Genomic DNA, 16,178 nt, shown 5'->3' on the forward strand with positions numbered 1-16,178 from the left:
TTTTTCTTCTGTTTCAAGTTCTGTTGAGTAACAAAGGTGCTCTTAAGGTGTCACCTACTATCAGACAGTTGCTGCAGAAAAACATTTGGGTAGTTTAGGATACAGATGTCCCAAGTTTACAGAGCTGAAAAGTGAAGACACCAAGTGAGTGCTCTAAAACAGGTGAGCACAACAAAGCAGTCAAAATATCTTAAATGGCCTGGACTGACCCCAAAAGCTTTCCTTCACACGTGCTTAACAAATCTCCATTAAGAGGGAAATTCTAGCCAAAAGGAGCTGATGCACATCAGAAATATTGCCACTTATGAACACTTAAGAGACATTCCTAAGACACTGACTAAAGCCGGTTAAGAATTAACTGCCAGGTTCATTAGCAGTCCCAGGTACTCAAAGGAAGCAAAGGCTTACTGTATTTGAAGGAATGTGGAACAGCAGCACTGTTCCAAGCCTTTGACTGTGATTTGGCTACAACACTTAGATCCTGTAATATTTCAGGTCTCCTAGAGGCAAGTTTTGTTTGAACATACACTGAGTAACCACATATGCCTGTGTAGAAGAGGTGGAGGGGGGAAGGAAATAACCTGCTCCACTCTCACTTGTGTACTTAATAAAATAAAAATTCCAGCTGAAGGCAAAATGCATTATACTAAGTTAACTCCTTTATAAGAACTCCCTCCATCCACTTTTTAAACTTCTCTTGGACTTTGGAGTTGTATAAACCTTAAAAACGTGCTTACCAAAATACCCATTATATACCAGCATGCAAACAGGAATTCAGATAACATTGACTCAAATTATCAAAACGAACTCACGACCAGAAATATTTCAGCTCGTTCTCACTTCTACAAGTTTGTGTCATTCTTTCTGTCCTACGTGGTGTTCCTTTCACAGGCTTTGACCATTAACAGCTTCAATACTGTCACCTGCTAAAATCACACCATGTCAAAACTGCCCCAAAACCCATATACTAACTTGCTTCCATATTAGCTCCAACAGCTTCTCTCAGGTAGTCAGGATCCAAAGATCAACAGAATATACACTCTTCATTAACCACTGAAATTACCATACATTTTCCTCAAGTGTCTAAACCTTGTCACTTTGAAGAAGCAATCTTTGGACTTCTGGGCATAAATCACTAATGCCAAACACCACAGGAAGCAGAGAAAGTTACTGCTTTTATGACAGAATAGACAATGTCTCATGGCAACAATTTCTAAACACTAATTTACACTTTTCCATTTTCTCCCCTCTGGGTCATGAAAAATAATTATGCAATTTACTATCAGATGCTTCCATAATATCTCGGGAAACAGCAAGAACTGAATGGGGTGACTTGAGTTATATTCCCAGCTTCTCTATATCAACTCACACTGTCAACTCAAACAAATCTATCAAATCATTACCACTCTCCAAGCTTTAGTTTTCCCCTTCCAAAAAAAGGTGGAGCAGAGGCCTACCTCAAGAAAGCTCTGTAGGGTATGCTAGGCAGAACAAATTAACATAGAATTACCTCAAAACAAATGCAAAGAGAAAAATACACCCCCCCCCCAAAAAAAAAACAAACTCCAACAGAACACTTGAAAATGTAAAATAAATAACCTCATTTCACACTGAATTTATCCTCTACAAAACTGACGTATTCCTCAACAAGCTGCTCTTCTTAAAATCAAAGTAAGAAACAAAGAAAATACTGTATTCTGTGTAGAGAAAGAACAGCTGAAGGTTAAATTCTAGCCACAAACCACCTGCTAATTCTTAACAAGAAATTCATCTCCTTATGCATTTGGTTTTAACTATCAGCCAGCCATCAATTATCACACCAAAACCATATACAGCTACTGGAGGTGACCTTACCTTCACCCTATAGTCTACACCACCAATCTTTCATTTTTGGCTACACACACTATTATCAGAATCCACCCATCCAGGAAGCTGTCAAATTAGGTTTCCAATCTAATCTGCAAACACAAGCATTTCAGCAAGCACGTTCTAGGAATAATATGCTATGGTAAAAAAAAAAATTACCATTTTAACACTTCCTGTGAGGGAAGTGAGGACAGAAAAAATTGCCAGGGAAAGCAGAATACCCAAGGCAGGGTGCAGCTGATGTACAATATGTATGCACACCCTTTAGAGACAAACAGGCACACACACCCCACACTATTTCACATTAACTCTTTCTAATGGTGATTTGAAACTGATCAACCTTCAAAACACAAATTTGTTTCCAATGACAGGGATCATAATCCAGGTCCATGCATTGGCTAGTTATTATCTGAGCTGCAGTAATGGCTGTGCACAGCAAAATGTAATCTTCCCAAATGTCACAGTAAGTTATGAATATCTGAGCAGCTTAATGCACCTTACTAGCCATGAAGTGTGAGAATGTAATCTTATTACCTTTTTTATGGTTGTATTTTTTTGAATAATGTAGCCTTTGAACTGATGTATAGTCTTTCCTTGCACTTTAGCATGATTTGGTCTCCTGTGTCACACAGTACATTTTTCAAAATTCTCCAATTCAATGTGTTTTAAGTCCTATGCTGAGCTGCATAAACAATCTTTATAGCAACCTACAGGGTGGCATAACGTTTTCTTTCTTCAGCATGTAGAATTAAGTACAAGCTTACAGGAATGGTTTTAAAGGGCAGCATTCAAATACATCTTCACAAATTTTAGATTTTGCCAGTTATATCCACCTTCAAAAAAATATATATAAACTAAACCAATAGCTCAAGCTTCTCAGTAAAATGGTTCTACATTTAGCTGATTGAGAACAGAGAGAATACAGCAATTTTTAAATACACATGCAGAGAGTGTATTTCCCCCCCCCTTAGAAAATTAAACTAATGAGAAGCCAACATAGTAGCACTAATTTTTAGTATAAAATAGCACTACAACACTTCTAAATAAAACCAAGAAGGACAATTTAAACACACCTAACCTTTCTTTGCAATGAAGTGATGTGAGATATGAAAGAGATGGTTCACTGTTTGGGTAAGCAACTACCAAACTACTGCACGCAGAAAATACCTCAGAATAAACAGTCAAGCTCCACCTTCCTGAAAGAATATGATCTAGATTATTAATCTAACTTAAATTATTTATCCCACTAACAGATAAATATTTAGAAAGCTTACAAGACAACCCAAGAAAAAATTTTTCAATTACCTGTAACACAAAAAGAAGAAACCAAGTCCACAATCAGCATTTCTCCTGGAAAAGCTAAATTGGCTCTACTTGGGAGAACTACAGGGCTGGATCTTCATATTTTTATCTCAAATCTCCAAAAAAAGTCTTCACTTCTAAAGAGCTTCATCATCCTTCTGGTTGTTAGATAAACCACACATCAAGTACTTGCTTTGTTCCCCAAAGCCAGGAGGAAGGACTATTAGCCAAACTGTGACCTCCCTTTCCCTCAAGATGATGATTTTGTAATATCAGAATTGTTTCTTTAGCGTGTCCAAAACAAGGATTATGGACATCTATTCCATGAAGAAAAAAAAATGCAACCAAATAAGCTGGTTGAATCTCAGTGAAAATTTTTTATGTTTATGCTTAATAAGAACCCACAAAGCTGGCTGTTTGTAATATTCTTTGCCTACATTTGTTCTTACCTTCCACCAACGAAATAAACCACCTCCCTGACTCCATCCCCTTTCACATACTCAGAAATACATCTCACATATTCAGAAACTCTTTGAATTTAACTGATTGAAATTTATTAATCATCATAAACAAATGCCAAAGATACGGGAAGTATAAGAATTAAAATCTCTTTAGGGTAAGTCTCTCATAGGGTCATGGGTGATACCAATTTGGTCAAATTCCCTGAAGGCACACAATAAACAGGAACGGTCAGCACCACGATACAAATCCAGATATGATAAAAGGATGGCTGTGATTTGGAAAGGCTTCTACAGAACAGAAGAGGAAAAACACTGGGAAAGAGTAACTCAGACATATTAATTTGCAGTAGTGCATTCTCTGCCCCTCGACCCCCACTTTTCCATGAAGTCTTTTCCATCACTAACGCAACACCTGGAGGTGAGAACATTAAAATCTGAGTCCTAAGAAGATTTGTCAGGAAAGCCTGTTAATAGTTTGGATAAGTACATCAAATAGTGACATTACCATGAACGTCAAGTCAGTGAAACAGCTCAGGCCCAGAGAGGTTAACAGGGAGAGCAAGAAAGGGGCAGAAAAAGCCTGGATGTCAACTTTTTTCTTCATTGTATTGCTGCTATATCAATGCTACATAATGCTCTAGAAAAACTAGAGAAAATACAAAGAACTGTGGGAAGACCCACTCAAGAAAGGTGAGGTGATACCTTCCAGCAAGACACAGATGATTTAAGGTCTTTTGGTACCTTGGCTCAAAGTTTAAAGTAAGTGAGACCATGAACATGCAAGTGACCAGTGACTCTTTCAGAGAAGGAAAGATTCTGCTCCAACCTCTTCTGTAAGCAGAAGATTCCCCTTGAATCTTGCTCTAATTTTGGACTTGGTTTCTCCCATTTTCAAACAAAACCAGAAACAACCCAAAAAAACCCCAAACAAACCAAAAAACCAAAAAACAACATCAAAGAGAAAACAGGTAATTTTTGCATAAAATTACAAACTTTTCCTGCTGATACCTCAGGCTGAAGTTGCCAATCTCCCCCATGCAGCATTACCCTACAGCTGCACTACAAAGAAAGAATACTAATAGTACTAATCTACTCTCTAAAGGAAAAAGGATGGTAAGAAAGGAAGAAAAAAAAAATTCTCCTTAATTAGCTGCTTTCTCTCCTATTGCCAAGTTCATAACAAAGCCTACAACTTCATCTACCTGGCAAATGAGAAGTCCATTTTAAACCAGGCGTATCAAAAGTGGCATTGCACAGCAGCACTGCACCCACTTTCACCTTGATGCTTCTGTGGGGTTCTGTTCAACACTGCTATTAACTATGATCAAAGCTGGATCACTCAGGGAAAAACCACTCTCATTGCTTCCCTTCAAAGGGATGTAATATGAATGTTTTGCATTAAAATAAAATTTCTTCAAGTCTGTCTCTCATTTGGAAAACTGCCTAAATGTAAATTCAACACGCACCCAACAAGGTGTTAAGAGTCTACTGCTGCCACCTAATGTTGTGTTTGAAACCATTAGCCCAGAATTACATATTTTTAATACAGTGTCTCAGCACTGTATCATTCCCTTCCTCCTCCACACACCTCTATCAACAGCTCATATCAGCGTGCTTCGTCACCATGAAGAACAAAAAGCTGTATCTTGAGGAAATAAGACAGGATAAAAAATCAGCAGAAGAGTTGACATTTAAGCACTGGCTTCTATAAAACCAGTTTCATCAACTTCACAAAAGAAGAAGTTACCCAACTTAACCAGGAAATTACTGGCAAATATCTCCTACCCAGTTCATCTGAGACATACATCAGTTCATTAAAACTTTTATTTAAAATGCACTTAGCAATGCATACATGAAAATTACTCTCTCAGCGAACACAACAAATGCAAAAAAGCACAATTCTTGACCATGTAGGTATGATACATATGAAGCATCCATCTGGTGGATGGGTTTCTCCTTCCCAAAAGAATGAGGTGGGGGGGGAGGAACAAACAATTTTAAAATACAATTATGCTATAACCAATGATTCTTTATTTACCCTAGCTAATAATCTAGTATTTTCACTCCACTTGCAAGCATTTTTATGTCATTAGTTCACTAGCATGATTAGGTCAGTTTGTAGCATGCAGCTGAAGGCCCAGTGAAAACAGAGCAATGCAAGGAAGAATTAGCTCTACACAACGCTTTTAAACATAGAGGCTGGGGAAACAGCACTACGATTTACAAATTTTATACCTTTTGGTTTTAATCTGTTTTAGAAAGAGCTACTAACTACTTTTTAAAGTACATACCAAAACCTGAAATTCAGTATCTTATAAAGGGAGCAACCCCAGTTTCAAGTGAAATTATTAGCAAAGTCAGATTTTATCCTACACAAACAAATGAGGGGGGGAAAAAAAGCCTATATTTATTTTACCAGCTTGGTATCCATTTAAAAGATGATCTCAGTACAAACAGCTCACATTAAAAACACCATGCCTGAACTCAAGACGGCTACAGCATTCCATGCTAGATGATCTTTAAGGTCCCCTCCAACCAAGCCATTCTGTCATTCTGTGACACCATCGTGCACAGTGCCTCTGTCTTCTCTTCTGGAAATTCAACAACAAATTCCAAAGAAGAAAGGCATAAACAAGTCCAGTATAAGGAATTTTTCCCTTCTCCCAGTCTTTACTGAGCCATCAAGAGGTAGGACAGCTGATACAAAAAAGATTGCCATGAACACAAAACACAAGTGCCAGGGGCCCAGGGACCCACACTGGCACTGACCAAACAGTGGATAATACCCAGCAAACCTGCAGCCACTGGAAAAGTTCTGGTAGCAAAACAGGAGACAGGATAAAACTGATTCCCTACCAGATTTTGTCTGGCACACAACACTGAGCATAGAAGCCCTTTGCTCCTGAGGAGGCTGCACCACTGAGCTTTATTTCAAATCCCTGAGGAAACAAAACTACCAAGTTGATTTTTTGCCAATCAAACTATTTTAAGACTCAATTTCAACACTCTCCAAACAGTGACTAAAGGTGTGTTTACAACACACGTAGTTTTCCTTGTTTGACTTGTATTATATATTTCAATAGATATTACTGCAGACTGTATCTAAATACAGCTGAAATTCCCATCTTACCAGTACCTGTATTAACAGCATTAAAATCTCCTTTTGTTCTAATTAACTTTTTCCAGCATATCTTATGACACTGTTTAAGACATACAAGAAAGATATGACTCGGAGAGATCGTTTAATAACATGCAAATTTGTAGCTCCATACAGGAAATGAAATATCCTAAATCTTTACATCACATCAGATTCATACGTGCATTGAAAGCAAATAAATCATTTAAACCACGATACAGAGAACCTTTTTAAATTTGCATTTATCTACAGTAAATACTGCCATATTCTTTAATAGCTTGCTAGTGCAATCTTAGCAAACTAATGATTTATGGTTTTGACATTTTAAAAATCAGAAATCTGTCATTTTATGACATCCAGTAGAAAGTCTGCTGGAGTTGGCATTACATTACTCTGAATTTAAACTCAGATACATGAAACATACATAGCAAAGCACTGTACCAAGTGTCTATTTCATTATTCCAGCACTTTCCTCCCTAGCTACGTCTAAAAGTTATCTAATGTTTGTAGATTTTTTTTTAATCTTCAGCAAGCAAGATACTCCCAGAACTGACAAAAAGGTATCACCCATCAGCAAGCAAACCCAGTCTGCTGTACACTGAGAGAACCACACCTCAGTCACCGAGCTGCATAGGTCAGTATCATGTCCTACCTTAAATCCTCTCCTGAAGGAAGGAGCCAAAAGATAACATTCCTAATACCACATTAACCAAAAACAAGTGCAGAGTGGGGAACAAACCCTACAGTCAGGATGGCTTTACAGGGAATACCCTGCTTGCACCCACTTCCATCAGACAGGACATTTACACTGTAAGCAATTTTTTTCTGCCTACAGGCTAAATCAGGAAAAAAACGACACTGCCAACCACTGCCACCACCCCTGAGCAAATATAGCTGCAGTTTACATATACTTGAAAATAAGGATCCACACAGAAGTTAGACAGGTAGGTTAAAAAGATCAAAGAGGACGGATTCCCACCGCCAGAGAAGAGACTTCTCTGCCAATGGATAGTGACAGAAAAAAACTTCAACCCTGGAAATACATTTAGAGACACCTAAAAAGACCAAAGATCAATTACCTGAAGCAATTTGCCCAGGCTTTCTTGCAATTAAATCACATTTTCTAATGTGCTTAGTATCCAGCATCTGAAAAAACTAACAGCCTGCTTTTTTTTTTAGTTATTTAAATGTAAAATATTACCATATATATGTTTTCTTTCAACCAAGCTGGTGTGCAAAGACAGCCATTATAATTCAACAAGAAAACATTTTAAGATGCTTCATTTAAACTTATTTTACTTATGATTTTATGAATTACTACATTTATTTCAATTTGGCAAGGGAAATCACCAGTGTAGTAAACTCCTCCCAATTATAAAGAAGTACAAACAATTACATAATTTTTCTCGTGTATGCCAATTATACTGAACAGAAATACTTCTAAATATATATATAGATATATATCCACAACAAGTAAATAATGTACAATAACATTATATTTGAGCTTCTGAAAATTGCAGCTTCCTAAGCTAAGAAAACTAGAAAGAATGTGAATAATGCTCAAAAAGTCTCCCAGTGCATCCAAAGAGAGGTATGTGCACCCAAGCAAGACAGTCCTCTGGAACATGGAAAGAAAATACTTTTTGAATCAATACTAAAACTAAAGTAAAAGCTTAAAACAATTTTTATTTTATCTTTAACCCTTTTTAATTCCTGTTTTTGTATTTTTTACAATATCATATACTAATACAGCAACACAGATATAATTAATAAATAATATAATATAAACATATTATATAATAAATATTATTAATTAATAATATTAATAATTAAATAATATTAATATTAATTATATAATAAATAAATAAATTAATAGTATATATTTATTGGGGGTAAATGATCACCTCTTTTTTTTAACTGATAGTTTGTGCAATCAAGAAGGTTTGAAGACCACTTCCCTAGATGCCAGAGAACAGACAATATATCCCCATATTTTTCTCCAGATGAGTATATCTGCCTGGTATTTTACAGTGGGTTGAGGGTAGGAAGCCACCACTCTTTACCGAATCTGAAGTTTGCATCCTGCAAGTCTCATATTAGCAATTCTTCACAGAACTTTGTAACTTCTGACTTAAATTTGATACCCACTTTGTGACACTTGCAAAGTACATTATTTTAAAAGTGTGTGACAATGGAAGTCTACAAGTAAAAACAAGGTTATATGAGCTCATTCGAGAAAAAGTGTTTTGCTAGCTTGTAGAAACCAGGGAATAACAGCTCCAAGTAAAGAAGAACGGTGAAAGAAACAAAGGAAATTGCAGAGAAGTAACAAACCAGAACACATTCCAAACATGGAATTGTATACCGATAGCAAATAAATTTACAAGGGAAATAAACTGAAGCTCAAAAAGCCAAAAAAGAATACAAGATTAAGAGGTGAATCAATTTACTTATAAAGCTCTGGCAGGTTTTACCAGACTCAGCAACTATAATGTTAAATACTTCCTCTCCTACTGGAAGGCACAGCCCACCCGTAGCACACACTGGAAGCAAATGTGTGCCAGCTCCTCCACTGCCACCACCTTTCCCAGCTCAGCAGGCAAAGTGCTGGGAATTTCAGCACAACAGGTTACAAATTCCAGCAGAAACCAAGAACCAGCACATCTGTTTCCATCATTTCTGGCACTGTCTCGATCCAGAACAGCTGGAAAACACCAACCACAGTTGTCTGCTCAGAACTGGCAGAGTTTGCTGCCACAGCTACAGCAGAGACAGTTATGAGTTGGGATGTAAGAAACATAAATGACATGCTACAGGAAATGTAACACTCGGCTTTCCCTGCTGCCATTTTTTAAATTTTCTGTAGCTGTGATCAACATGGGAGAACCATGCAGACAACCCTGGCTAGAATAAAGGGTGCTTACAATAACTAACAGCCTTCTGTTTATTCTTACCAAGTAATAACTCTTTTTTTTTTTTTTTTCCTGCTTTCAGATTCTGCCCCCTTCATGTTTTTGCCATTCCTTTGTTTAGAGTTAAAAAAAAAAAATGGATTACTGGAAGCCAGCGTACATAATTATTGCTAAAGTGATGATTTCTACTGACCAGAAGAAAAAAGTGCCTTTTTGAGAACAGGTACATCAGTAAAGCCTCCACAACAAGACCATTTTTACTTCTATTTCTTTCAATTCCCACAAGCAATACTGAAAGCAATGACAGAACTGTGACTCTGACACTTAGTGTTTGTTACAAGTGGCTTATGTTTTTCTGTGTTTATAAAAACATCTTAAAGCTTTCCCTCCTCCCTGATTTGCCATAACACTGTTTTTTGGTTGGTTGGGGTTTTTTGCTCCTGGCCTAGAAACTCCTATTACTCTAAGGCTCCACCCCACCCTGACTTCCCTCTTGTCCCTTTCCTCAGCACACAAGCAATGACTGAAACAAATTGTCTCCAAGGAACAGGCACAACAGTGAAGGAGAGAAAAAAATCTCACAAAACCACAAAGAAACAAGGAAGACAAAGACTATGAGTGTGTTATCACTATCACCTGTTATCACAAACACACTCTCCTGTTTACAGTGTTGTGACCAAGGTAATTTTAATTGTTGACCAGCTCTGCAACTAAAATTAGACCTAAAAATGCAAAAGCAGCCTCAATTGATACAAATCCAAACTACATTCTGTTTGATTTATTTAATTTTGTAGTCAAATACTACCAACAGCAACCACCACATATTGCTCAGCAAACCTGGCGAGACCCTTCCATTCCCTGTGACCAACTGCAGCTCAGAGTGGAGGAAAGCAACAACTGTTAAACAAAAGGGGGTTGAATTACATTTTGAAGCAAACATTCAGCTGGTAAAGCCAACATTTGCTCAGGCTTGACCTCCGCTATTTCTAAATTTAAAAAAAATCTTTTAAACACCAAATTCAACAGATTTATCAAAAGTTCTGATAAAAACACAGCATTAATGGAGTTCTCACCATTTTTTCATCAACACTGTCACATGTATCTGCACTTCTAAGACAAAAAAGCTTTTTCTGGAATTACTACACTTGCAAGGATTCAAGAATTTAGAAGGATGCTTAAGCCCTGCCCCACACAAAAAAAAAACGTGAATCAAAACTAAATTATTACCCAGGAGTGATAATGCATATAAGCTGAAAAAGGCTACATCCGAATAATGTATGAGTCTGTGACACAGTGTTTCTTAGAACACTCTTTTCCCTGTGAAAAGTGTGATTAACTGAACAACAAATCTTGCTTCAGTGAGACAGTGAAGGAAAGAACATCTGCACTATGAAAAGCTACTCAAGCTGAACACAAAAAGTCTCATTATCAAAGGAGAGGTTAATGCCATCAAAAAAACAGTATAATCTTTTCAGAAAAATCTTCTCTCTCATTCCATATCCAAATTATTTTCCCTTTTTTCTTTAGTGTTAAGAGCCACTGTATTCCTACAGCAAACACAATTTCCCTCAAATTCTGTAAGGAGTAAAACCCCAGAACAATAGAAGAACAAATAATCATCCTCCTACTTTCTTAAAATCTCTCTCCTATACAAATTGTATTTATTTACTAAAGCAAGTTCCAAAGAAAACATAAAATATCCATTATAGTCACGGATTCTGGGGCGGCAAAGGTAACTACAGATTTTACAGATAAAAGAACTTTCGGAAATCACAGAGGACTTCAGTATTTTTCATCTAAACAAATAAATAGAAATATAACTTCATCTTTAAGTAAATCATTTTGCTTTAAACTCTAAACCTGGAGATTTGGTGAAGCTTCCAACAAAGGAGCTATTTCATTCTCTTTCCTTCTACTGGCACATTATCTCTTGAAATAAAGTTTTGCCAAGCAAATTCGGCACTATGGAGAATCACAGTTGTATTCCTCAAGGTTTATCAAATCAAGTTCTTAGTAACAGCATTTCCTGCAGCTTTCCACACACATAAATATTTACTTACAAGAGAAAGAGACTTCCCAATACAACAACAGAAAAAATAATTGCCACAGAAATCATGAAACAAGAAACAAGTTTCAAGACAGCAACCCAACCAACAGAACAACTGTGGTCTCTACAGTGTGAAGCCAAAAACCAGCACCAGTATCTGATATTTGCAGTGGGATAAGGGAGTATGTCCTGAAACTCACATATGCCTTGAAGAGGAAGACAGAAAAAAAACCTAAAACAACAACAAAGGCCTTTAATCTTAGGGTTTCCTTTTCCTTTCAGCCTACACATTACCCTTTGTTCCAGTGTAACTTGGAGAACAAAGCCCAAAGAGCACTGCTATCCACCACCTGCCCCAGCAGTAACACTGGTGTGTACATGCACGCTCTTCTGCACAGCTCACCACACTTTTCTGACTAGAAAGACAACTTTAAAGTGGTACCTATGATTTCATGAGATTAAACCACCATTAACATTATACCAACTTTATTTATACACTGAGCTTTAGTGTAGGCCTTTTTTTGTCAAAGATTAAGTCATATGGCTCTGTTCCAAAGTTCCAGTGTCCTTACAGCAGGCACATTTCTGTGTAAGGCCACCAGTTACTCTCTGTGGTGGGTTGACCCTGGCTGGATGCCAGACACACACCAAAGCCTCTCCACCACTCCCCTCCACAGCTGGACAGGGGAGGGAAAATATAACTAAGGGTTCATAAGTTGAGATAAGGACAGAGAGAGATCATTCACCAAATTGTCACAGGCAAAACAGACTCAAATTAAAGACATTAATTGAATTTATTACTAACAAAATCAGAGCACTATAATGAGAAGTAAAATAAGACCTTAAAATCACCTTTCTCCCACCCCTCCCTCCTTCCCAGCTCTACCCGCTCCCCCTCAGAGGCACAAGGAGACAGGGAATGGGGTCCTTCTCCTATGATAGTGTGGGGTCCTCTCTTCACACATTTGTAGATCCCTGCCAGGAGCCTGTTCCAGCACAGGCTTCCCACAGGGTCACAGCCTCCTTCGGGCACCCACCTGCTCCAGCATGGGTTTCCCTCCCAGGCTGCGGGTGGATCTCTGCATCCCCTGTGGATCCCCATGGGCTGCAGGGGCACAGCTGCCTCACCATGGTCTGCACCAAGGGCTGCAAGGGAATCTCAGCTCTGGCACTTGGAGCACCTCGAGCACCTCCTCCCCCTCCTTCTCCACTGACCTTGGTGTCTGCAGAGTCATTCTTCTCACATGTTCTCACTCCACTCTTCTTCGGCCACAATTATATCTGCACAACAAACCTGTTTTCTTCTTCTTCTTAAATATGTTATCCCAGAGGCATTACCACCATCTCTAATTGGCCCAGCCTTGGCCAGCAGCACATCCATCTTGGAGCCACCTGGCGCTGGCTCTGCTGGACATGGAGGAAGCTGCCACCAGATTCTCACAGAAGCTACCCCTATAGTCCCCCCAGCTACCAAAACCTGGCCACACAAACACAATACATTCTCACACCTCACACTCTTCCCATTTCTATTTCTCTACCCCACCTTGATTTTGCAACCAAATACACAGCTTGGGGTAGCTGTAGTTTTTCCACTCATTCTGATTCTGCACAGAAAATGTGTGTTAATAAAAAAATTATTTAATCAGTACTATTTCTGTTGCTGTTTGGAATTCAGAAAACTCTTCCTAAAACCAAGATAAATGCAAAAGGAAGTTTCCTGAAACTTCCAGTTCTTAGGCTTTTAAGTCACCAGTGATCACAGAATTGTTAAGGTTGGAAGGCACCTCTGGACATCAGGGTCATCTGGAGCAGGTGACACAGGAACAGATCCAGGTGGGTTTGGAAGATCTCCAGAAAGGGAGAGCCCATGACCTGCCTGGGTAGCCTGTTCCAGGGCTCTGCCACCCTCAGTGTAAAGAAGTTTTTCCTTGTGTTGAGGTGGGCCTTCTGAGTTTATGGCCATTGCTCCTCATCCTGCCACTGGGCACCCCTGAAAAGAGTCTGGCACCATCCTCTTGGCACCTGCCTTTGTGATATTTATGTGCATTAATGAGATCCCCTCTCAACTGTCTCTTCTCCAGACTAAACAGGCCCAGCTTCTGCTGCATCTCCTCATAAGAGAGATGCTCCAGACCCCTCATCATCTTCATCCATCCATCAGTTAAGCTGGCACAAAACCACAAATACTTGATGACAGTGGTAATCCTGTCACATTGTCATTGCACATTTTTTCTGAACAGAATTAAACAGGGATGGCTTAAAATGGTTACAAACAAGCCTCCATCAAACTTCTGCACACAAACTCAAGTACACCTATCCAGCTCTGGTACCTGTGCTGGTTCTTCCACACAAGTGAACAGCTTGAGCTCATATGCAGTTAGATTGCAATGTGACAGCAACCAGAGTAACTGAAAAAAGAAATCACTTCATATGTCCCATGTGGTCAAATCCACAAAGAGATTTTTTCCTCTTTCAAAAATACTGATAAAAGAGTACTGTACTAGCAGGGAGGGGTAGAGATTGCAGAAGGTAAGTTCAAAGATATAAATGTGAACCTCATTCACTTACACACTAGTTGAGGCGTAAGGAAAACTACAAGGTCTTTAAGCAGGTTTCCTAAAAAGAGAGTCAACTTATGTGGATGACAGAATCAGGATGTAGTACATAAAAACTGATATTACCAGTATACTGTGAAACTCCTGACTTCATATTCATGTTTATTTTCTCCATTATAATAATTTATTCAAACCTAAATATGAAAAAAATTCTCCACTGGACTATAACAAAAAAAACCCACTCACTCCTACTTCACATATTTCTCAGAAGTCACAGTCACTCGTGAGGCTGTAGCAAGATGGGGGTTGGTCTCTTCCCCCAAGTAACAAGCAATGGGACAAAATAAAATGGTCCCAAGCTGTGCCAGAGGAGGTTTATATTGGGTATTATGAAAATGACTTCACAAAAAGGGTTGTAAAGCACTGGAACAGGCTGCCCAGGGCACTGGTTGAGTTTCCAGCCCTGGAGGCATTTAAAAGACGTGCAGATGTGGCACCTGGGTACATTGTTTAGTGGTGGACTTGGCAGTGCTGGGTTAATGGGTGGACTCAATGATCTGAAGGGTCTTTTCCAGCCTTAACAATTCTGTGTATTTTAAACAGAAAATTCTGCCATTTGATTTTTTTTTTTAACTCATGAAAAGCATTATTTAATTGCTAGTGAAAGACTCCCAATCACTTATTCTACAGCTGCTTAACCTGATCCCTCCAAAAACTAAATAGGCTTGAAATCAAAGACAAGTCTGATGCCTTCTCTGCTTGTCAAGACAAGACCCCATTAATGCTGACAGGGAGAGTGCCTGGATAGCTGCTGTGTCAAGGAGTAACAAAATATTAAATTTCAGGCTACTGCCTTCAAAAATTAGTTATTTTTCTACAGTAATAATGAATTTTAAATAGTTGATTAAGAAAATAATGATAATTTGTTGTAACTGGGATAACACTGTTTCACAGCTTGTGAACAGGATGCAACTGCTTTCTCCAAAATCTACTTTCATCTCAACTACAAGGTATTACATGCACTGTTTGTTTCAAATCATAGAACCATAGAAGAAAAAGCAGTTCTTAGTGTAAAGCTAAACTCATGCAAGTACGTCAGCAATCATTTCAGTGTACAGCAGTTATCTTAATGTAAAACAAACAGCAAGTTTGTTTTGATTTTGACAAAACTTTGTGGTTTAAGCTTGATTCTTAACAAATGTAAGACTTCTACCATCAGGTCAGTAATAAGTGATTTATTCAGAAAATCTGTTTATTGATTATGGACCCACAAGGCAACATACAGGAAGCTTTTTGCTTGTTTCACATGTTTCTGTCTTTTTTCCATTTGTATGAAAATGCTCATAGAAACAATCTTGTTTCTAAGCTGTGTGGTATTCCAAGCTGTAAAACATTCATCTTCTCAGAAACACAACTGCTGTCTTTTTAGAATTATTATTACAAGACCTCTAGCTCTCTTTACACTCTCCTATGAGAATGCAAATACTGATTCCTGGGGAACTGCACTTAAACTTAATTCTCTGAAAATGCACTCCCTTTGAATTGTTCAATATGATATTGGCACTCTGAGAAATACCAGTATCTGATGAGAAATGACATTTTCTGGGCCATGAAATAAAAACACTTTTTGGAATAAAATAATTCTTATAGCCATCACTTCTAAGAATTGTCAAAGGTTCAAAATCTGTGTTTTCGTCGTATGAGTTGTAGGCCCACATTCTCCTCATTTATACTGGCCCTACTTTCAGTTGAGCTATTTTTTTCTGACACCAACACAACAATCTCCAGGATTTATTTTGTAGTCCATCTTGACTTCTTCCATAATCAGCAACTTCCCTGAAGCACTGCAGCATTTACTTCTTGTTAAATGAAACATTCCAAAACAGGGCAGAAAAGCTG

At 38.2% G+C, this 16,178-nt stretch overlaps 1 protein-coding gene across 4 annotated transcripts in view; it reads right to left on the minus strand.

The window, feature by feature from the left end:
- LRBA (LPS responsive beige-like anchor protein) overlaps positions 1-16,178 on the minus strand; it is a 373,887-nt gene that overhangs the window by 333,341 nt on the left and 24,368 nt on the right. The gene's annotated exons all lie outside the window — the stretch shown is intronic.

Source organism: Corvus moneduloides, chromosome 5 (assembly GCF_009650955.1).
Source record: "Corvus moneduloides isolate bCorMon1 chromosome 5, bCorMon1.pri, whole genome shotgun sequence".
NCBI classification, from domain to species: domain Eukaryota; kingdom Metazoa; phylum Chordata; class Aves; order Passeriformes; family Corvidae; genus Corvus; species Corvus moneduloides.